The sequence below is a fragment of the Lynx rufus genome, unplaced genomic scaffold (genome assembly GCF_022079265.1).
Source record: "Lynx rufus isolate CCGP_SWC_20201006 ecotype Redwood Valley unplaced genomic scaffold, mLynRuf1.p SCAF_1, whole genome shotgun sequence".
Taxonomy (NCBI): Eukaryota; Metazoa; Chordata; class Mammalia; order Carnivora; family Felidae; genus Lynx; species Lynx rufus.
The window spans coordinates 204,926,486-204,951,377 of record NW_025814823.1 but is presented as its reverse complement, the minus strand read 5'-3'; the positions used below and the strand labels follow the sequence as shown (position 1 = coordinate 204,951,377).

Below are 24,892 nucleotides of genomic sequence, written 5' to 3'. Positions count from 1 at the left end.
TGGTTTGGGAAAATTTTTAATACTTAAAAAAATTTGTTTTATAATTATATAAAATAATTCTTAAAAATTGAAAACAAAATGAAAAACAAAGGTCCTAAATGTGTAACAAGTTTGTGTCATACCACACCAGGAGGAACTATTTCAAGTGACTTTAAAAGACCGTAATTTTACTATTTCTCTCTAGTAGAATAGACCAAAGACTCTTTTAAGTGCCTCAAAATTATAATGATTTTTTATAACCGTATTATTGGAGTCGGAATTGTTATTCTGGCATGCCTGTGGGTGCATTTGAGATAACCCATGTAATTAACTGTGTTTCTGGAAAGTACTGGGTGATAGGAGGGAAGAGAACAGAGTGGAAACTTGTTTCTCTCATCTGGAGGAAGCTTCTCTCTGGTTCGAGCTTCTAGGTCCCCCATTCTTCTATTTTCTCTAATTTTTTTTTTGAGCTGTACAACGTAATGATTTAATATACTGTATACATTGCGAAGTGTACCACAATCAAGTTAGTTAACACATCCATCGCTTCACAGCGTTACCTTTGTGTGTGTGTGTGGTGTGTGTGTGTGTGTGTGTGTGTGTGTGTGTGTTGGAAACACTTAGGAATCCACTCTTCTTGTGCTCCCCCTTCTGGCGTTCGGCTTAAACTTTGTTTCTTTAATGCCTAGTAGCTGCGGGCTGGTTTTTAACGTGAATGCCTTTTGTTTCTTCTCATTAGCTAATAATGCTGTGCCCTTGGGCGACTAGTCTAATTTTAAGCAAACTTAGATTTGAAACACTAGCTAAGGCTTTTAAAAGCGTGTCAGGGCTCAACCTGGAAGACGAAAGGCGGGTGCAAAAAAAGACTTGCATTTTCCCGTTAACGTTAACGGAGTTTTTTGCTCTCCTGTTTCACCTCTGAACGAGTGAATTAGCGAAATGACTGTGACTTGGGGGGCGGGGGGTAAAATTTCTTTGAAAAACATCCCCTCGAAATCTCTAAAACCCGTAAAGACAAATCTCGGTACGTTTTTATTGATCATAAGCGGATGATTCAATTCGGAAGACTTTTTAAATGTGCACAAAACGAAGGGCACGGAAAGGAAGCGGGCCCCGGGAGGCTGAGGCCCTGGGAAGGCTATGCATCCAGGGCTCGCGACCTGGGTCCGCGCTGCGCTCTTATTCTCCACCCAACAGAAGAGAAGGGGGAGCGGAGAGGGCCGCAGCAGGGCTCGGGGGCAGGCGGCAGTGTAAGGGTGCGGGTGGGGGGTGGATGTGAAAGAGCGATGGGTGGATGGGTGTGGGATGTAGCGAAGACTCCAGTAAACCGCGGGAATCGCTCTGTAAGCACGACAGGCCCCGTGCAGGGCCCGGCCTCCCTGCGACGCTTCCCCCGCTGGCTGGCCAAGGTGGGCCAACTTCCCCTGGCGCTGCTTTGGGCTTTTGGACCCAGGACCGGAGCTTGGGCCCCAAATGGCCTGGCAGAGGCCACGTACGCTTGGTGTCCAGACCTTGTCCGTGTCTTTAACCACGGAGCCAAGCAGCTCGCAGGGAGGCTGGCTGGGGTTCCTGCCTGCCCAGTGCTTTTCAGAGAGCCGTTCCCGGTGGGCAAATTCCACAGCGTCTGGTCCCTTTCAGGCTCAAGTTGTGGGGCTGCAGAATCCTGCACCTGCTTCAAGCAGGAGAGGAGAGATGAGCCTTCATTGCCTTTGTATGTGTGGCTCCTTTCACAGCACCTGGCAAAAGGCAGGCTCTCAATATACGCCTGTTAATTGAATGAATACGCAATGTCGATGACACTGAAGAGGAAAACTTGGGTCATGCAAAATGCTAAACAGAAAATAGGTACACTAGCTACAATTTGTGGATCCAATAAAAAGAATGTAAAAATCTACTTACATTAGAGACATTTCTTGAAAGCTGCATTTTCCATTTGTTCCTCTGGGGATAAAGAGCCGTAATAGAAGCGCGGACCTCTACCATACTAGCATTGATCAAATAATGATTATACCTTTGCAAAGGTTATTAACAATATTCTGTGTCAGGAACTGTCACCTTACCTATATTACTTTATTAAATCCTCAAAGCTACTTTTTGAAATTAGTAATTTTTGTCCTCCCTTCAGAGATTAAAAAACAAAACCTGTGGTTTAGAGAGTTTAAATAATAATTACATACGTTTAGTAAAGGTCGAAACCAGATTTGGAACCCAAAATATGTAACCTTTTGGTATCGAAAGCTCCTTTGGCTCTCTTGTCTCAGTTCTTATAATTTAGGAGTTGCAAAGAAGAGGACCAAAACAGAAAGTTGAGAGTCCAAGTCAAGACTGGAGAATTGATCAGTTACCTTGGCCCCCATCCCCTCTCCAAGCCGTTCCCCACTACAGAAATCTTCTCTCTGGAGACCCAGGTTTTCATCTGGGCTCCACCAGAGCCTGTGCTTTGATTTCAGGTGATGAGAACATCAGACATCACATATATAAGGGACACAGAATGTATCTGGTTTTTCATAATCACTAACCCGATTTGTGGCCTTTCTGGTTTTTAACCTTAATCCAATTACACACTGATGCCAGTTCAATAAAATTGCAGTCAATTCATTTACACTTCCGACTTAACAGCCTTCGGCCTTCTGAAGCAATTTGTCTCCAAAAGTAATGTCACCAGCCTACCTAATGCACTGTCATTTGGGACCGGACAAGAGACCAAACGGTGCAAATTCCCATGCTGGGGTCCATCTTTGGCCTCCTCCCTTGGTCCAGATACTCCATTCCTCCAGATCTAGAAGCTGAAGTCATGGACCAGCTTTTTGCCCCTGGGTGAAGCTGGCTTGGGATTCTGCAGAGGTGACACTGGAACCCCAGCTGCCTTTGTCTCTGAGTTCAAAAGATTTGGGGCCATGGCCACTGCCTTTCTACCCTAAGCTGGGGGAGCCCAGTTTCAACTGGGAACTGCTTTCCAGTCTGTGCGGACTCCTGAGCTGGGTCTGCCCTCAACACCAACACCTGTCTAGAGCCCAGAACACTTTGGAACAAGACTTAGACCTGTCTGCCTAGGAGCCATCACCCATGAGCCAGAAGGAGTGCAAGTCAGCCCCAGGAGAGCAGGTGCCTCAGAACACTGGGACAGGTACCTGCCATGGCAGGCTCTCTTAGCCAGATCCATCGAGCTCTGGAGAGACCCCTGGAGACTGAGATCTCTGGCAGTGGGGACTTCCAGAATGATGCTCCCCAGATACATGCTACTTTTGAGCCTCTGAGCCATGACTATATGGTCTTAGGAAAACTGAGGTGTTAGCCTGGGAACTTGTATTTGTTTATCCTCTTCTAGAGAGATGTTTCACTTATAAAAGTCTCTTCATATACTCACTAGTAAGACAATAAATGTTGTTTTTATAGAACTTTGTAAATGTTTTGTTATCTTTCTCCATAGTAAACAGAATTAAAAGAAAAGAGGAAAAAGAGGAGAGGGAGGGTACACCTGTGAGGAAGTACTTTTTCTCTCCTTTTAGTACTTGGAATAAAGGTAGTAAGCTACAGAAGGGTGAAGGGTAGGGGACAAAGCTCTGATCCTGAGCTATCCTTGAGACCTACTAGCAGTGGGAACTTAGAGTTCTCCTCTCCTTTTGGTCCTGGGAGGATGGGTAAGAAGTATTCAATGCAGCCAGTGGCAAAGGAGTGCTAATTTCAGCCTCACTCAAAGCCAGTCTTAAAATCTGGGCAGGTCTGGGAGTGGATATGCAATGAGACAGGAATCTGGGAATCTGGTTAAGGAGGATATATTTCTGCTTGGACAATTTTTCTTCTGAGTTCAGCCAAGGAGTAGTTCCTGCATCTTGAGTTTCTCTGCCCTCTCTGCCCCCCAGCCATAGAGTCAGGCTCCAATGTATGATCTAGATCAACAACCCCACCAGTATCACAGTAGGTCCTGGAAAGCAGCCCTTGTGGCTCCTGCCCCAAGATCCCTGTGTGAATGAAATTAACATATACAGAAAGGATCAAAATGTCTTTATTTAAATAATTTACTTAATTCTTGATGGAAGGGCTTATAAGAAAGGAAAAATGTAAGGTTTCCAGATGCAACAATGAGGGGAATTTCTTTCTTCTTCTTATTTACCTTTTTCTCATCTAAAAATCATGTGCAATGTCAAACAAACATTCTCGAATAGGGGTGCCTGGCTGGTTCAGTCAGTAGAACATACAACTCTTGATCTCTTGGTTGTAAGTTCAAGCCCTAGGCTGGGTGTAGAAATTACTCGAAAATAAAATCTGAAAACAAAAACAATTCTTGAAATATCCTGAAAATAGAAAAAAAAATACTTTAAATATTTAAATAGTTTATGAGGAAAAACTACATTCATTCTACCAAGGTTGTTAAAAAGAAAATAGGGGCGCCTGGGTGGCTCAGTCGGTTAAGCGTCCAACTTGGGCTCAGGTCATGATCTCGTGGTCCGTGAGTTCGAACTCCACATTGAGCCATCGGGCTCTGTGCTGACAGCTCAGAGCCTGGAGCCTGTTTCAGATTCTGTGTCTCCCTCTCTCTGACCCTCCCCCGTTCATGCTCTGTCTCTCTCTGTCTCAAAAATAAATAAAGGTTAAAAAAAATTTTTTTTAAATAAAAAAATACAAAAAGAAAAAAATAGATTGTAATAAGCTAAAAATATATATACATAAAGTTGAATGTGCGGTCACTGTTGTTTCTTTTTGTGTTTTTTCTTTTTTTCTTTTCTTTTTTTTTTTTTTTTTGCAACAGAAACAGTAGTTTAAGCCCAGTAGTTTAAGGATTTTAGCAGATAAAGAATAACTTCAAGTCCAACAGGAAGGTAAACACACATTTTAACTGAACATCAGAGAAAAGGTCTCAAGTGTAGCCGTGCAAACTGACACACCAAGAGAGATGCCGTCAGAAATCAGAACACACTGAATCGGGTGGTCACCACCACAGCTGGTCTCTTCAGAACCATGCCACCCCGGCAAGTGTTCCAATGCTGGGTCTTCCAAGGGCTTGGGGGGAATGTGTGCACCAAGTAATCCTCATGTGCCAGGTAAGTGCTGCATTCATGCTAAAAAAACAATCTGGAACCTTTCTACCCTAAGCTGGGGGAGCCCGGTAAAATTGGGTTTAGACATTTTCCATGGTACGATTCTGCTATGAGTTCATAGCCTAGAGAAATTCTCTTTACAGGTTGTAAGGGACTGTCATATATGGTGATGGTGACTAAGTGGCAATCTGAGTATCCCCTGGGGACAGCAGACAGGTAAAGACTGGCAGAGACTCATCAGAGGCTAATATGCCAGACTTGGAAGCAATAGATCAAATGTCCATGTAAACATCTTAGAAATTTGCAAACGAGTGCAAAATAATAAATAAAATAGCATGCAATCTAATAGTTTCTACATGAATTGAAAATAAAAGCACACACAAAATAAATCACTTATTACAAGACTGGTTAATAGAAAAATACACATTTAAAGTAAATAGTGTTGCAGTGGAAGAAGGGAAAGCAAATAAGGGAAATAACTAAGAATGCACATAATTGCATTGAAAAGGAAAAGGTTCAGCAAAAACACTCTTGAAAATGTGACCTTAAGTCATCTGCCTACAGGGTATGAAAATCATAGCACTTTTGAACATCCCTTTCATTCAGGCAATTAAGTGTAGAAAGAAAGAGAAAAATTACAACTCTAAGTAGGTCTGAGACTCTCCTTTTTCCTGCCCAACCTAATTATTCCTTTGCTCATTCCCTTACCTCATACCCATGCTTAAGGTTCTCAGTCCAGTGCCAGCATGAACTAGCTTTGTGATCTGTGACGATCCAACCTCACCAGAGTCTCAGCTCCACCACCGGGCAGTGCCTCTGTGATATGGGAAGAGAATTGGATATAAGAAGTGCAATTTGTCTAGGCTTATCTGAAACATGTGGAGCCTTTCTATATGTAAGGGAGCTGTCAATAACTGGACCCTTCCTCTCATCCCCCAATCATCACACTTTGGAGTTTCCATAGTGCCTCCTGGAATGATGCAATTTTCTCCTTAATCTTATCCGGCTCCGAGGTAATTTGCAAGGCTAATGAGGATCAGCCCAAGTATCAGGACAGTCCTTTCTGAGATCCTACAGGGTATGGATCACGACAGAGCTCTATAAAAGGGCACACCCAGCGCTGGATGCATCTTCTTTCTCCCAGGCTGGCTGCACGTCTCGGCCTGGTCAGAGGTTGAAGCCATGGACCCCCATCTGCCCACGCTGGAAGGGCCGTCTTGCAGGTGGGCACGTCCGGAACCCCTCATGCCCCCGGGCCTGAACCGAGAACAGGCCTGGGCCTGGGCGCTGGATAACTTCCCGGCGCTGAGCCGCCCCTCCCGCCAACGCCCCCAGTTGTGCGGGGACTGGAACCCCGGTGCGTGCGGGAGGCTGCGCCACGCTGACCCCTGGCACGGAGATGGTCCCCGGCTTGAGAGGGGCCAGAAACGCTGTCGAGACCCTCACGTCCCGGCTGAGACCGCGATGGAGCTACAGTCACCTCCACGAGAGACACATGCGACAGACCGTGTTGCCCGATGGACCCTGAACCGGCCAGGAGATGCCAGCGCCAGCGGAGGTGGACAGACCCACGGCCAGACCGCCTCCAGGAGCCCGGGCCGTCCCCGGAAGCTGCTGAAAACCGTGGCTCAAAGCAAGGTGGAAGCCGGAGAGGGAAAGAATTCCAGCATCGTCGTCGGGGCCCACAGCGCCCCTTCAACCGATGCGCTGGAAGGAGCCCGAGACACAACAGTAGGAGTTCTTACACTGCTATAGAGAGCATGCCTTATCTTATCTTCCCTCCCTTCAATGACTTGCAGATTTTTTTAGTTGGAAAAAAAAAAAGCCGGTCTTAATGTAATCAATAATGTGCTAAGAAACTTTCAGATCTACTTATAATTTTCATGGTTCTCTAATTGAATATGTATACAAGGTTTAAACCCTTTTTCCTATTCTCCACTGTGGACCCGATTCTCAGAACGTGGCATCGAGATGGGATGGGAAGAGATATGGGTGGCTTTGGGGCAGGAAGAGCTGGGCTCAGCTAGAGTGCCCTTTCAGATGTCATGGTTATTAGGGAGAGAAGGGGGAGCAGATGACACCTCCTGGGAGGAGGGTTGTCTTGAAGCTGAATGTGGCCCTCCAGCTGAGTGCAGAGAGCAGGCATCAGTGTTCCTTGAATGCTTTGAAGGATACATTAGCAAGGGCTGGGGGTGGGGGGGAGAGGTTAAGTTTAAGAAGGACAAGAGGAAGATCTTAAGCCTTGTGCTATCTGAACTGACAGCCATGGAGTTCCAGGGCATCTGCCCCAGGTCAGACAATTCCAGGCAGCTACAGAATCCAACTCCCCTGACTTCTGTTGGCACCCACCTTGTACCAGGACTCACAGGGACTGTACTTCAAGATCCAGCAACAGTGAAGGCTCATACATGCAGCCATTTGGCGCAGTGAGGCCTGTGCCCTCAGAGTCTCTGCCCAGCTCGGGGCCTGCAGCATCTGAGAGTTACTCTCCTGGTGTCCTAGGAGGAAGCTTTCTAGTCCTCAGCCCTGCAGTCTGCATACCACATGAAAATGGCTGGGCTACAAGGAGTGAAAAAGCATGTCGTAAAGACACTTTGGGCTTTTAAACGTTTCTGTCCCCTGAGAAGTTAGAATTCAAGATTCAGAAACTAGGTGCTGGCATTATTGAATCTCCCTATGAAGACATTTCTCCTTTTACACAGACTGTTCCACATTTCAATACAAATCATCCTTGACTTAGAATGGGGTTATGTCCCAATGAACCCATCATAAGTTGAAAATATCCTAAGTTGAAAATGCATTTAATACACCTCACCTACTGAACATCACATCACGGCTTAGCCCAGCCTACCTTAAATGTGCTCAGAACACTTCCATTAGCCACAGTTGGGCAAAATCATCTAACACAAAGCTTATTTCATAATAAAGTGTCAAATATCTCATGTAATTTATTGAATACTGTCCTGAAGGTGAAAGACAGAATGCTTGTATGAGAACAGAATGGTTGGAAGCCTATAGGTTCTTGACCCCTATGATCATGGGAGCTGCAGATTCATTGCCCAGCATGGCAAGAAGGAATCATCCCACATATCACAGCCCGGGGAAAAACCCAACTTCAAAACTCAAAGTACAATTTCTGTGGCATGTGTATCTCTTTAGCACCACCATAAAGTCAGGTAAGTCAAACTGTTGGAGACCAGGGACATCTGTGTGGAAGAGTTGAGGTACTGCGATCTCTGGAAACTGGGACAAAGCTGCATTTGCCTTGCACATCTTGCAGAACTGATTAAACAGATGTCAGTTGTGTTTGAGAATGGACATAGGTGGTCAAAGAGGAGTTGGAGTGGTTTTGTGGTCTGGATGTGGAGTTGGCTTCCCAACCTGATCAGATTTACTTCCTGTCCGAAAGTCAGTCTGCTCCTCTTCCCCTCCCTCTCCTCAGGGATTCTTTTGAACCACAAGAATGCCAGGCAGTTTGGCCTCCACAGTGAGGAAAGACGTGGGTCCCACAGGGGAGGGTCTCGGTTCCATACCCACAGGGAAGGGGCGGCCAGGTGGCCCCTGGGACTGCGCTCTCACCTCATATCAGCCCTAGGGCTGCCGGATTTGAGGGCCCAACAGAATCAGGTTGTGAACAAAGATGGATAAGAACCAAGAGAACACGACATCGAGGTCAGTGAAACCTTGGAATCCAGCAGCAAGAACTAGAAATTGCAAAGAAAAGTAAATCCCAGGAAAAGATAAGAAAAAAAATGGAGATCAGAGGAAATGGTTCAGGTACAGAACAGTTTCAGAATATGAGGGAGAAAGGTTGACAGAAAACAGAATAGAAGGGGGAGAAGATGAGAAAAAGTAGCAAGTAAAAGGGGCTGGGATGAAAGAAATTGCACAACAGGAACTGGATCTCATGTGTCTCTGAGAGTGTAATTGCTGAAGTCCCCTTGGGGCAGCCCTGAGATAGTTTTCTCCAAGTCCACCTTGGGAGCTCTCCAAGCATCTTCACGTTGCTTTGCCGTCTCTACCAACATTTACTGAACACCCCTACACCCCCAAATGACATACAATTTAGGCCTCCTTGTGCACCTCTCCCTGGATCTCAGGTGAAGCCCAAGGAAGAGATGCCCATGGCATCAGGGAATCGCAGTTCTGGAAGATGGAGAAGTGAGTCTGGGGGCAATGATGGCTGAGGCATGGTGACACCAGCCATGGGGCCACTATAGCCTGGAAGATTAAGCACTAGGATTCTGGTGTGGTTTCTCTGTTTGAGTTTTTTGCAGCTTTGACTTTCAGAAGTTAGTTGATCCTTTCTGATTCATTTTACTCATTAAGAAAATAGAGTTTAGGTGAACTATATTTCAATTTATTTTTTATTTAATTTTTTTTTTATTTTAGAGAGTGTGTGTGCACGCACAAGTGGGGGACAAGGGCAGAGGGAGCGAGAGAGCATCTTAAGCAGGTTCCACGCTCAGTGCGGGCCTATCACAGATCTCAATCCCACACCCCTCAGATCATGACCTGAGCCAAAATCAAGAGTCTGACCTTAAACAACTTAGCCAACCAGGTGCCCCTATATTTCAGTTAAAAAAAAAAATAGTACTTAAAAAAACAGAAAACAGAATTTAATTGTAATTCCTACCATATCACTGTCTTTAATGGATACTCTCCCTTAGTCATACATCTAGCACAATGTAAACTCAAAAAAATGTTAACTAGGAGTTTATTCTAATTCCTCCTTCCTAGAAATTTCACCGGTACCAGCTTTTGGAGCTCTTGAAAACTCATACAGTAAAACCTTGTGATTAACTTGCCCTGCAAGTGTTCCAAAAGAGGAGGAAATATTTCTAATAAATTTTTACTTGATAAACAAGCAAAATCTTATAATACCAGTAGTAAGTGATGCCAGACATCACATGATCACAGCTGAGCCAATGGTTCTTCTTCTCTCTCTCTCTCTCTCTCACTGCAAGATTGTGGGTGATTGGCTCCCATGCTCAGATGCTAGGTCTCAGGCCGTGGTGTTTGACAGAAATCAGTGATATTTCAGAACGTTGGAAGGTGCCCACAACTGGCATTAGTGTATTTTTTGTCACTTCAAAGCACCTATGGACAGTCCTTTTCTTTTCCATACAAGAGTAAGCTTAGGAATGCTTTGCTTCATTCTAGGTCAGGCTGCCTGCAGATATAGACCTTTTCCTCTGCTGTCTTATTGCCAGTTACCGTAAATATAGTATATGGCAAGAGTTTATTAATACTGTGCTATAGTCAACATCCCTGTGAGCATATACAATGGCCCCCATGCAGGAAAATGTTGAAAAGAAAGGCAGTAAGGAGAAGGAGATGATTACAGTGGAAGTTAAGAAGAAAATCATTGAGAAGTATGATGAGAGTGGCCAAAATTGTAGGATTTTATTAGAAGTCTAAGTCTGCCTCTCCTTTGCAGAGGAGGAGGAGAAAAAGGTGGAGAATCCCTCACTTCAAATGAGATTAGGGAAATGTATAAAATGTGGAAAACAGTGCAAAATGTTGTAGAAACCACCCAAAGAAGGCAGTAGCAGTGCGAGCGATGAATCTGTTTAACCACAGTGCAATGTCCCATTTCCACGAAATCCTCAAAAGGAGGCCAAACCAAATGTCATTGGATAGGTTCCTTGTTAAAGTTCCATGGCAAGAAAAAGATTCCGTTGAGCCAATAGATAGCCGTGATTCCATTAGTGACAGTGAAAGCCATCCTACACAGTAACTGTCCTCTCTCATCTCTGTTTGAAAATGAAGGTTTTCAAAGGTAAGTGCAGATTAATTTGTTTACTTTTCTTTATATTTTGTGTTGTCATTATTATTTTGTATTATATTACAGTATTGTAATCATTTTTACATGCATATTTTTGGGTTGTGGAATGAATCATCTCAGTTTCCATTCTTTATTATGGGGAAATCCACTTTGATGTACAAGTGATTTGAATTACAAGCATGTTGTCTGAACAATTATGCTTGCAAACCAAGGTTTTAATGTGCCTTCCTCCCTGTGAATTACTTCCTAAACATTTTTCTACTCACCTCTTTTTCTTTTTTTTTTAAGATTTTATTTTTTAAGTAATCCTTACAATGAACATGGGACTCAAACTCACAATCCTGAGATCAAGAATTGCCTACTCTACTGACTGAACCAGCCAGGCACCCCTTCTTTATTTTTTAAGATACCACACCCCTCTTTCCATATTTCCTGTTACAAGATTCTCTGGGCCTCCCTCACTGGAGCTGAGACTGTAACTTATCCAGGACGTAAACATTGTCCTTTCCATGGGGAATTGAAAAATTGAAACCATGGGATGATAATCTCTTTATTTCAATCAATTCTGAGTACTTCAGTTAAAGTTAGCCCATAAAACATAAATCATACCACCAGAGAGGTTGATATATGCCAGAGACACTGGTGTGCGTGCCTTTACTAAAATACTTCAATTTCCCTGGATTAATCTTTATTTCTAAGACGAGCAAGGAAAATAGAGAGGGAAGCATCAAAGATAACAGATTGCCAGAAATTCCATCTTTACTTCTAATTTTACTGTTTATTTTCTTCTATCCAAATTAGTAACTAATCACTGGGGGGAGGGGAATGAAAAGTGGATAAACAGTCCCCGAATGGATTAAGGAAAGTATTCTACAAAGCTCCTTGCCGATAACCACAGATTCAGATCGGAGCACAATTTCTTATTAGCAGTTCTAAAGTCCAAAGCTTCTTAAAACCTCCTCTTTTTATTTCACAAGTTGGTCCCCAAAGTATGAGACATCACAACAGATCTGAACTGAGGTAAATATGTATTATGCTCTTTATTTATTCCAATTAACATGACTACTCATTTTTTTCATGCCATAAACACCATAATAGCAATGATATGTTACAAAATGCTGCCCCAGACCGGGATGGTCACAGTTACCATGTCTCAAAATATGCACTTTCGAGTCCATCTAAAACCCTCCACAACCTGAATCCTAAAGCACATCTGCCCCTAATATCTCATAAAAGCTATCGAGGTCCTATATTTCTCCTAGTTACATATAAATATGAAATCATGATAAACGCTCCACTTTATAATTATTTTTTCCTCTTAATATCCTGGTATTTTCTTTTAAAAGACCACATTGTGGAGTCTTCTCTTTCACCCTACTTACACTTTTTTGAGGGGAGTAAAAATATTCCATTTCAAATTTCCCCATTTCTACTTTGTGGTTCATATAATCTCCATTGTATGGAACTTTTTTGGATGAATACATTGATAAAAGTGAAATTTCTATGTTGTAGAAAGATCTTTGCATAATAAATATAATTTATATAAATTAGTGTTCTTTAAAATATGGCGGCACTAATTTCCTACATGAATTATATGAGAAGATACTGCCCTATTCTCAATAACATTGGGTATCAACTTAAAATATCTATAATAGGCTATATATATATATATATATATATATATATATATATATATTATATACAAGTGATTTGAATATATATATATATATCTCCCAGTTTTATTTTGGAGAGTTTGAGCATGATTTTATTATTTCTTTGTAAGTACTTTTGAAGCATTGATGATTTGATTGCCATTAAGAATTATTATGTAACTATATTTTCTATTTTTTTAAGTGTATTTACTCATTTGAGAGAAAGAAAGCATGAGTGGGGGAGGGGCAGAGAGAAAGAGAGAGAACCCCAAGCAGGCTCCACACCATCAATGTAGAGCCCAGTGAAGGGCTCAAACTTACAAACCACGAGATCAAGACCCCAGGCTATGTCAGACACTTAACAAACTGAGCCAACCTGGTGCTCCTACATTTTCTCCCTTTGGACTAAACTTTATTGTTGGGGGAAACTAAACATTAAAGTGACTTGGTAGCCAGCTCCCAGGATGGCCACCAATGATCCCTGCAGCCTGGCATTCACATCCCTTTGCAGTCCCCTTCCACATTGTTCTGGGTTGGTTGGTGGGACCCACAGAATATGTAGGAAGGGATGATGTGTCTTTTCTGAGACTAGGTTGCAAAAGACACTGCAGGTCTATTTTGGTTACTCTATCATGATCTCTCCTCCCTCTTGGATCATTACATGTGCGGCAGCCAGCTTCTACAGTATGAACATCCCTAGGAAAGTCCCTTGTGGTAAAGAACTAAGACCTCTTGTCAGCAAGGAGATGAGTGAGTTTGGAAAGTGATCCCTCAGCCCCAGACAATACTTCAGATGACGGCACCCTCCTGAGAGACCCTCCACAAGACACCCCAGCTAAGCTCCTCCCTGATCTCCAGAAATTGTGTGAGATGATCACCCCGCAAAGTTCCTCCTTGGTTAATACAAGCTGTGTAAGATAGTACATGCTTGCTGAGGATTTTCCTATCCCCTAATTTTTCAAATTGTGGTAAAATACACATCACATAAATTTACTACCTTAACCATTTTCAGGTGCACAGGCCAGCGGTGTTAAATGCACTCATGTTGCCAACCATCATCCCCACCTATCTCTAGAACTCTCTTCATCTTAGAATGTTTGCTGTTTCAAGTTCCTTACATGTGAGATAGTTGGTTACACAGCAGGAGATAGCTCACCTGCTTGGATCTTACATGGAATCATGCATGTATCCCATGGAATCTGTAGCTTTGGGCATGTAAATATTCTTCACGTATATAAACGTGATTCTGGTATATATCTCTTTCTATTTAATTAATTACTCCTCACTAGGATTTTAAGATTAATTGAGCTCTATATACAACTTGTTTGTTATAGCTAACTGCTACAGAGCATTTTATAGAATGAATACAGGACATTTTCCATAAACAGCACAATTGCCTCCAACTTCCCTCTATCACAAAAAAATATTGTGATCAATGTCTCATGTATGTATCCCTGGGGACCTGTATGAGATGTTTTCTGTGAGATGGGTCCAGGAGTACTGTTTAGACAAACAAAGGACAAAGCTTTCCACCAATACTTCCATAATGCTTTTCAGAATTCACAGGAATACCAGCCTTTTGAGAGGTCTGTTCACTTCGAAGCCTGAGCAACAAAGCAATGAATTACCCACATTTCTAATTTGTGTCCTTTTGACAGTTGCATAGTTTAATTAGCGTGTTATCTTATCAAGAATGATTTTGAGCTTCTCTTCACATACAATTCAGCCATGCTACAGTAATCTTCTATTTATTGTCATCTCTCACTTTTTTGTGTGTATTCTTCAAATGAATGGAAGTTTTTCTTATTTCGTATGCTGTCCCTCTTCCCAGACGTTGTTGCTAGTGAACCACATCAGGATTTCCACATTGCACTAGCAACCTCCTCCTCCTCCTCCTCGTTTAGTCCTAGTTGTAGGCAGTCCTTATACTGAAGCTTATACTGAAACATGGTTCTTACCCAGAAGCTTCCCTAATAATGTTTGAATTTCGCTCACAGTGGGACCCACTAACAGGGGCATAACTCAGGCTATGTGGCCCCTAATTGAAAGGAAACACAGCATCACCTATGAAGTATTCTCGTCCCCCCAAATTCAGGCTAAATCTAACCACTCCTCTAAATCTGACAGCACAAAGAGTTACGAGGAATAGAAGTACAAGCAACACATAGCAATCAATCAGCCAAATCTAGAATGTGGATTATTCTACAGGATTTATTACCCTGCTTTTTCAGAAATGAAAAGCAAGAAAAAAGAGTGGACTGGAATCATTGTAAATCAAGAGTTTTCAGAGACATATTAACCATATGGAATGCATGGAACTTCTCTGAATCCTCATGTAAAGAACTCAAGTCTAAAAGGGTATTTTTGAGACAAGTGGGGAGAAGGTCATGAGTACTGACTACTGGATGGTGTTAATTCTTGTTAAAATTATAAGATATGATGATGGCACTATGAACAAGGTGTGATCTGTTCTGTGTAGAGACTCCAGTATTGAGAGTTGCAACAATATGATGCCTCTGATCTTCTTTAAAACATTCTATCTGAAATCTGAGACACATACATCAAACAAGATTGCCAAAGGTTGATAATGGTTAAACACTGTAGCAGCTGTTTGGGCCAGTACCTCACTGCCTTCCCCTGGAAACTGTGTCTCAGAGAATTACAAGGTTGCACAGGAAGTAACAAATGGTGAGAAGAAATATAACACTAATGCCTGTGATATTTACATGCTTGCCTTGAATCAACACATTGTATTATGCCAAGCATACAGTTGTCAGATTCCTATACACCCTCCAGTCGCTTAATTTTTCCTGCTCCATAAATGTCTGAGGCTTATAACCAGGGATATTAACTCCTGAACGAACACTGCACATGGCTAAGTGGTCTTCCATAGCTTCAGAAAAAGCAGAAGAAAACCCACCAAGACACGTATTCGATGGGATATTTCGCTGGGATAGAAATCTCCAGCACAGTTTTCTAAAATCAGTTGTTCCCACACATCACAAGCATATATTACAGTCCTTTCTTTGTACCACAAATATTCCCGTGTGTCATATTAAGTCCATTCTGCCACCAAATTTTCAAGGTGGCACTTATAGCAGCTGTATGAAAAGATTTGTGCCCATAGGATTAGTGGAACACAGAACAAGTTCCTCTATACCCATAGAGTTGGTGAAACATGGACTAATTTTCAAGGTGGTAGCCAATAGCAATTCTATTAAAAGACTTATGAATATAGGGTGAGTGGAACACAGAACAAGACCCACTATATTCATGGAAGCAGCAGCTTTAAAAACCATCACTGATATTCACCTTCTCCCCACTCTACTACTCATTCTAGATTTTCCTCACCTCTAAGCACACCAGCATTGTGATGCTACTGATGTAGTGGGAAATGTTCAATCTATCTCCGAGAGATCTCACTCTTTATAAGCTCTAGTTCATGGCCTCTACAATTGACTGATTATCGTTACCACCTGGGTGAGTCCCCCAAATTACAGAGATATTCCCCCGTGCCTCTTTATAAAACTTATCACAATAATCAGGTTGATCATCAGTATAACATTTTCCTCTTTTGCCTATCAGTTCACCATTATAGAGACTCAAAGTGCCTAGGCAATAGCATAGCGTCAAGTTTAGTGGAACCCATGTTATGTCCCCAGGTAAAAGGGGCCCCATCCTCTTCATCACAAAAACCAAGAACTCCTCCAACCCAGCAGAATGGAGAGATATAGAAATGCAAATCACAAATTCTGGACGTGTAGGTCATGGGTAATGACATGAGGGAAGCCAATTCTCCTTTCACTCCTTAGTTTCCAGATCTGCACGCTATAGCTATTCGTGACATCACATTATGTGTCCATCATTATTTCAATACACAAAGCACATCCTGGAGAACCGTGTCTCAACTCCACAGGGTATTGTTCCAAGATAGCACAACAGCTGAGTCTTCAATAGGCATTAAATTGTTCTATGAGGACACCTGTTTCTGGTATGAGGTACAACCAATCAATCCCATGGTTTTTTTCCTTTTAGTGCACTTGATCTACCATAAAGCAGGTGAGTTGAGGGGGGGAGGGGGATTTTGTTCCCCCATTGTTATGGGGGGGATTTCATATCTGTAAGTCAGATACTCTGTAAGTCTCTGCAGACAAGGGCTGGCAGAGGCATGGTGTGCAAGGAATGGGAACCTCCCTCCAGTGGGGCTTTATTGATTTTTAATATAGGATTATCAATGAATAAGTAAATACGTGGGGCGCCTGGGTGACTCAGTCAGTTAAGTGTCTGAGTTCAGCTCAGGTCATGATCTTGCAGTTCATGAGTTCAAGCCACACATCTAGCTCTGTGCTGACAGCTCAGAGCCTGGAGCCTACTTCAGATTCTCTCTCTCTCTCTCTCTCTCTCTCTCTCTCTCTCAAGAATAAATATTTAAAAAAAAGAATAAGTAAATACAAATGCAAGCACATATGTCTTCAAATAAGGACTATGATTACTCTATTACTCAATGCCATTCTTCTAATGACCAATTTCTTAAAGGAAAGCTTATAATAAATGTTTTGTAATATTTTTATACTGAAAACACTTATGGATCAGGAAAAAATAATAGAATGGAGGGTGTAAGGAATTTAGTAATTGTGTGCTTGGCATAATACAATGTATTGATTCAAAGCCAAAATATAAACATCACAGACCTCTGGGTGTTATATTTCTTCTCACCATGTGTTACTTCCTGTGCAATCTTGTAAAAATAGATGACGTGACTCTCTGAGCCACAGTTTTCAGGAAAGGCAGTGAGGTACTGGGGACAGGTCTGGCCCAAACAGCTGCTAAATTCAAAGTACAGGATTTTTGTTTTTTTATTTTGAACCACATTTTAACACACATTGACTGTGCCCTAGGCTTTTGTCCCCCAGTTTTCCAAAATACAAAAGTAAATATAACTATGGCTACTATCGAAAAAGAAGAAGAAGAGAGCAGATACCTTAGCAAGGACATGGAGGAATTGGAACTCTTGTGCACTCCTGCTGGAATGTAAAAAATGGAACCACCGCATTGATAAACAGTACTGCAGTTCCTCAGAAATTACAAATACGATTAGCACACAATCCAGCTAAATTCCCCTTTGGGGTAAAGACAGAAGAAGGGAATGCAGGAACTCAAACAGGTATCTTTACCGCCATGTTCACAGCAGCACTGTTCACAGCAGTCAGAAGGTGGAGGCAGGGGCATCTGGGTGGCTCAGTCCTCTAAGCGACTCTTGATTTTGGCTGAGGTCGTGATCCCAGGATCATGGGATTGAACCGTCACCAAGCTACTCTGGTGGTGGATTCTCTTTGTCTCCCTCTGCCCCTCTGCCCCCTCCCCCTCTTGTTCTCTCTCTCTCTCTCTCTCTCTCTCTCTCTCTGTCTCAGCCTCTCAAAAAAAAAAAAAAAGTGGAAGCAACCCAGCACCCATCAGTAGATGAATGGATAAGTAAAATAAGGAATATGCATACAATGAAGTATTATTTGGCCTTAAAAGGAAATTCTGACACCTGCTACAATACTGATGAAGGAAGAGGACACTATGCTAAGTGAAATAAGCCATTCAAAAAAGGCAAATTCTTGGGGCGCCTGGGTGGCTCCTCGGTTAAGCATCCGACTTCGGCTCAGGTCAGATCTCACACTCTGAGAGTTCGAGCCCCGCATCAGGCTCTGTGCTGATAGCTCAGAGGCTGGAGCCTGCTTCAGATTCTGTGTCTCCCTCTCTCTGACCCTCCCCCATTCACGCTCTGTCTCTCTCTGTCTCAAAAATAAACATTAAAAAAAAAATAATAAATACAAAAAAGGCAAATTCTGTGTGATTCCACCTCTATGAGGCACCTGGAATTGTCAAAGTTACAGAGACACAAGGAGGAATGTGGATTGCCAAGGGCTGGGGGAGGGGCCAATGTGGAAATACTTTTTTTGAGCATGGAATTCAGTGTTGCTGGTTGCACAGCAACGTGCATGTAGTTAATGCCACTGACCACACATTTGAAAACATGTCAATGGTAAAGTCTACATGTGCGCCCTCACCACGTTAAAAAAAATTTAATGGAAAAAAATGAGTGTAGACTCAGAACTAAAAAGAAAGAGACTGACACAATTGAATATATAAATGCTAAATATTCTTTGTTCTCTCCTCTTAAAAAATTTTTCAAGGGGCACCTGGGTGGCTCGGTCAGTTAAGCGTCCGACTCTTGGTTTTGGCTCAGGTCATGGTCACGGTTTGTGGGTTCGAGCCCCATGTCAGGCTCTAGGCTGACATTGTGGAGCCTGCTTGGGACTCTCTCTCTCTCCTGCTCTCTGCCCTCCCCCACCTGTGCTCGCTCCCTTTCTCAAAATAAATAAATAAACTTTAAAAAAAAATTTTTGGAAAGCCAAAGAAAAATTGGAGAAAATAATTGCTGACAAAAATTTAATTTCCATAAACTTAATTTTCAGAAAAGCGTCCTTCAAACCTTACCTCCAAAGGTAAGTTTAATCTCACTAAAATCAAAGAAATGCAATTTAAAACAATGACTATAATTTTGCCTAGGGCATTAGTACATATTACACTTTTGTTATTATACCCCATATTGGTGACAGCTTGGAAATTAGTAACTCCCAAACACCGCTGTGTTCTGTCCCCATGTCTTAATTGCTAAAAGTGACTGATTAACACCAAGGAGAGGTCAACACCATTGAAAGAGAAGTGTACTGTTACTCCCAGTGCCTCTAGAAGTGAGAGGCGCAGTTCACCACTCAGGGCCAGTGGATTCTACCCGGTTGTAGTCAGGAAGCAGAAGCAGGAGTAAACAGTCAGTTAGGCCAGAGCCTTTATTGGAGTTTCCTTGGAGAAGACCAGGCATGCGGAGTAAATAGTTTAGGATTGGCGAGTTCGAATATTTAGGGCCAGCTTTGGGCTACAGGGGTGGTCCCCAGTTGCCTGGCACCTGGCCCTGCAATGATTAGACACAGGAATATTGCCTCCAGGAATGTACTGGCTGAGCCATAGGAAGTATGGCTGTGGATTGGTTTGTTTGCCCAGCAACGGCAGGCTCCTGGCTAGGTCCTTTGCTACTTCTAAATGGGCTTGCTCTGGGAGGGGCGGTCTGTCCACAGACAGAGAGGTTTTCTAAGATGTCAAAACGTCACAAGACACAGAAAACAGAAAACGTGATTAATACACACCAGTAGGAATAAATTTGAGAGGATTTTTGTAAATTCAATAGGGCAATATGCATTAAGTATTTAAAGGTGAATACTCTTTTTATCTAGAAATTGCTCTGCTTCTACAAGCATGAAACTGTAACAATTTCACTGCAGGTTCATAGATTGGAATAACTCTACCACCCTGGTGAAGGATGTTGACTGATTGTGGAGGAAGCGATGCCAGTGTAGAGGAAGGGATACATGGAACTCTCCCTCTTTACTGCTCAGTTTTGCTGTGCCCTACAACTGCTCTAGAAGAGAAAGTCTATTAGAACAAACAAATAAATGTGTTTTTCAGGAAAGAGTTGGGGGAAGCAATGGTACATCTGAAAATCAAAAACCATGCAGTCCTTAGAAGTAAAATGAAATAAATTATTTTGAAAGGCTGTCCTACAGAACCACAAACCCAGCACTGCGTGGACTAGCGGTGGCCACACCAAGGCTTGGAAGGAGTGGACAAACCCAAGTTAGAGAGGAAAGCGCTATGGCTAAACCACCAGGTTAGGGTTAGAGGTGGCAGAGTCCCAGGACCTCTGCCTGCATGGACACCAGGTCTCAGATCTCTCAGCTTCCACCAGCAATGGCATGGCCCAGCTTTTCTGGGTCCCACTCAGCCATATGGTCTATAGGACTCACCTCCCCTGGGTCTACTATGGCCCAGTCAGAACCTCAGTATCAGTACCCAGGTAAGCCCATCTAGGCAGTTTTTTAAAGAGTTGGGGACAGAGACACAGCCTCCACATTCTCCTTATTCCCAGTAGTCTGGGGCATTCAACTGAGCTTCCTCTCAGTACCTGGATCCGTCCCAGACCCAGGCTGGTATCACGTGTGAGGGGGTAATAACCCGGGCTCTCAACTTTTGCAGGCAACAATCAAACCCACTGAGCAAGAGAGATGAAGCTCCAATCCTTCAGGCTCCTAGATGGTTAATCATATGTCTGGGCCAAGAGAGAGGAGAAAGAAGCAGCAGGCTTCCAGCCTAGGACTAATAGTTGTCAGACACAAAGTGCTGAAAACTGGATGTTGATGTTAACCTTCAGTGCAATTTGCTTCAGAAAGCCTGGGCTGGTGAGATGAAGCACATAAACATGCTCTTTCTGCATGATTTTAATCAAAGGAAGTTCAGCATAGCTTTGCAAGTCTAATTGATTGGGTCACGCCAGCATTAGATGGTGGTGACAAGCTTACTTGCATCTTCCCAGAAGCCAAATGAAACAAACAAACAAAGCTTCCAAGGAAGATATTTACATCTGCCCTTCCTCTGTTGAGCCAAGGGCTGGAGAGTATTTTGTATGCATTCATTCCTTCTTCATTCATGAATACCTTCTAAGTGCCTATATTGGGCTACATGGTAATCAAGGCCCTGGAAATACAGCGACTGACAAGGCAGACATGAGTTCTGCTGTAAAGTATCTGACACTTGCATGGAAGGAAACAAGCAAGACACATGCTCACAAATTAAAGAAAGAAGACTATGTGTGAGTGACAGTGCTATCAAAAATGTTATGCAAGTTAATTAGAAAGGAATGTAGCTGGGAGGGTGCTGTCTTAGCTAGGGTAGTCAGGATAGAATTGTCAGAGATGTGCCAGTATCCTTTCAACTTATATATGAATAATGCGATAGAGGGAACCATGCAGAGCCTGAGAGAGGAGTTATCATCAAGAGAGAACATTAAACTGCAAAGGCTCTGAGTCTAGAACAAGTTTCATACAATCACGGACAGACAGAAGGCAAATGGTGGCCCAGGTGGGAGGTATCTGGACTGGAATGATCCTGTCCAAAGAGGGCCTGCTGGCCTCCAGGCAGACCTAAGAAATGATTTAGATGAAAGATGGAAGTTTTGGTTCACTTTCAATTGATTGCTGACAATAAGACCACTCAAATATATGACAGTGACCCAATCAATTATAAGATTGACCAGACATGTACCCAAGAGATTGGCAAGGGAGATCCAACCAAATGTCTTTGGAGATGTGTTGTTACATTTTCTTCCTAAGTGTGTCAGATTATATTACCCCATTTCATTTGAGCTGTTTAGTTTCTACATTAAGACACACAGACATTTTCCAGAATAGAATAGAAAATAAAAAATGTGTAAGAATAAAACATTATTAAGTGATCCTTCAAGGAAACTTTCATGGTCACTGGAGACCAGGAAACCAGTACCATTTGATTTAAAAAGAAGAGTGTACTTTTAGATTGTGTAAATCAAGATTCCCTAATAGAGCATCTCCTGCTGCAGTGGGTGGTTTCTGTTTCCACGCGACTGACATGGAACTAAGGCTGCTCAGCAGGTCTCCGCCTGGGTAATGTAGGTTCCCACTGGGAGACCCTCTCCTCTGTGTGTTACTGCCCCATCCCATCCACTCTCTACAATGCAAATGTCTACTGGCTCTTCACCCTCGGGAGACATATCCCTGCTCCTTAGCCCAGGAAATGCTGAAGCCACCTTCCTGGGGTCACCACTACAATCCCCAACAACCACTTGCCAGTTGGGCCTGCTCTTGCTTTCAGGGTCCATCCTCCAGACAGCTGGAGTCCACCTCCAGGAATTCACATTTCTCAAGAGAGTTCCCATTCTTGTTTTTAAAGAAGGCTTCACAGGGTGCTTGTGTGGCTCAGTCAGTTAAGTGTCTGACTCTTGATTTAGAGTCTTGATTTAGGTCATGATCTCACAGTTCAGTCCTAAGATCAAGCCCTGCAATTGGCCCCCCATTCCCTGTCCTGAGCATGGAGCCTGCTTAAGATTCTCTCCCTCTCTCTCTGCCCCTCCCCACTTTGTGCTCTCTCTCTCTCTGTCTCTCTCTCCAAAAAAAATAAATAAATAAAAATAAAGAAGGATTCATATTTGTTAATAACGTAAATATTATTTGCCTCTTCTTTCTCTAGACTTGACACAGCAGTGGAGTGGGGGCTCATTTCTCTGGATTTCGCATTGGAGCAGGGGGGACTCTTTGGAAGCCACATTATTTCCCCCCCCCCATCTTACAAGGAACGTACATCATTTTTATCTTCCTTAAAAGCAAATTGAATAGGTTCTATAGCCATTCAGCAGCCACATGACTTTAGATAATGTCTCTCCAGGTAGGAAAACAAAGGTGATGGCTTTAGATGGGGGCCCTGCTGACTATAACAGAGGTGTGGGGTCTCCCAATGGAGAGCCACATTACCAGACTAACCACTTGCTAAGCAGCCCCTCATGCCAACAAATACTTAGATTCTGGAAAGCTGCATTTCCTTACCTATAGAATAGAATAGACATAATAACATCTAAATAAATGTTAAATAAATAACACAATAAAAATAAAACATATAGAATAGTACATAATATATAGTAAGTTCTTCAAAAATATCAGCATAATTTTTTTCTAATGTTTATTTATTTTTGAGATAGAGAGAGACAGAATATGAGTTGGGGAGGGGGAGAGAGAGAGGGAGACACAAAATCAAAGCAGACTCCAAGCTCTAAGTTGTCAGCACAGAGCCTGACATGGGCTCCAACTCACAAACTGTGAGATCATGACCTGAGCTGAAGTTAGACACTTAACTGACTGAGCCACTGAGGTGTCCCTCAGGATAATTTTTTAAAGGAAAGTGAATAGAATTATTTTATTACTTTTGAGTTATCCCTAAACATTTTACCACCAAAATGATACATATTTCTTTCCAAGTGAAATAAAACAGTAAGATACAAAGTAAAAACAGAAGTTATACCTTCCTTTTTCCTACCTCCCAAAGGTTAAGTAACCACTATTGATATATTTTGGAGTATTTCTATAACGTTATACAAATGCAAACATACAAATTGTATTTCCCTCCAAGGAAATCTCATTACGTACAGGAATCAACAACTTGTCACTTATTCATATTTTGGACATCTTTCCTTTTTTACTCAAAAATAGTGTCTTCTACTTAAAGCAGCATGGTAATCCAATTTATAGACTACCCTCTAACATAAGTTCTTAGATGTAAACTTATCTAGAGAAAATACACCTCTTTGGAATTACTCTACTTATAGGGCACAATAATGGTTCAAATCAGAATCAGAATACTACTGGTTCTGTGCAATAACCAGTGCTCACCAGATTATTTCCCATAAGCTCCACATCACAGCCTTCCTGTAAGTCGTGGGCCACAGATGCCACCTACTTGCATTACCAGAGTGAGAAACACCACTGTGGTTTTCCTGGGATGAAACCTGCTTTTTATCTGATTTCTTTCTCAAAAACCAAAAGATTAGCTGTAAGAAGGCAGTCACTCAGCAAGACCTTCTCACCAAAATCTAAGAGATAGGACAGCGTCGGGGGGGAGAACAGGTGGGTAAAAAAATACAATTAAGAGACCAGTGTTCCCCTGGGAGGCCTAGGACATTGTCCATTAGAGTCTATCTTGAGGTGCCTCCTAGTACCTTTGGATTGCACCAGTGTTTCTTGAACTTCCCTTCTCCCGCCAGAAACACATACACTTGTTCGCTTGTTCGGTGTCACCCTGGGAACTCAGAGGAAGTCCAAGGAAGAGAGGCCTCTGTCGTCTGGGGTTCCCGGTGAGGGGATGGGAGATAGGAGGGAGTCCACTGAGAATGGTGGCCCAGACATGGTGAAATTAGACACCTGGCCCATGTAGGCTGAAGGTTTCAGTGTTAGGATTCTGCTGTGGTCATTCTGTTATTCAAATCTCTCACCTCTTGACGTTCAAACGTTAGTTTATCCCTTCTGCTTCATTTTCCTCATTCAGGAAAACAACGTTCAATTATACATGCCGCCACATCAATGTGTTTAGACGGTGTACTCCCTTAAGCACACATCCAGCACCACGTAATGTCGATAAATATTAACTGGGATTTTATGCCATTTGCTCTTTTCCAGCAACTTTGGGAGGACAAATTTCACCAATTTGTGGTACTTGAATGCCCTAGGCTTTCATCCCCAAAAGCTATTTCCTAAACTCCCTTCACCCCACTTTATTTTCTGAGTTATCACCCTCACTGGTCTGAGGCTGTATGGAGCTTATCCAGTAAACAAGTGTTGGCCTTTCTTGGAGAATTGAAAACCATTGTCTAGTCCACCTGTTTGGCAACAGGATGATATTCCTGCTGTTTCAAACTCAATGCTGATTTCTCCGGTCATAGTTGGCTTGTGAACATACATTCTACCCCCTGAAGAATTGAAGACATTGACGTATGTTATAGATGCTAGTGTGCCTTTATTTAAACACAGTAA

The 24,892-nt window shown here is 42.6% G+C and overlaps 1 long non-coding RNA gene across 1 annotated transcript in view; it reads right to left on the bottom strand.

Moving 5' to 3' along the window:
- Positions 1 to 4,668: 4,668 nt before the first annotated feature.
- The window catches only part of LOC124521889 (uncharacterized), a 32,137-nt gene continuing 11,913 nt past the window's right edge, over positions 4,669 to 24,892 (bottom strand). Inside the window, exon 4 of the long non-coding RNA XR_006964618.1 lies at positions 4,669 to 5,834. This is a non-coding gene — a long non-coding RNA (uncharacterized LOC124521889). The remainder of the gene's footprint in view (positions 5,835 to 24,892) is intronic.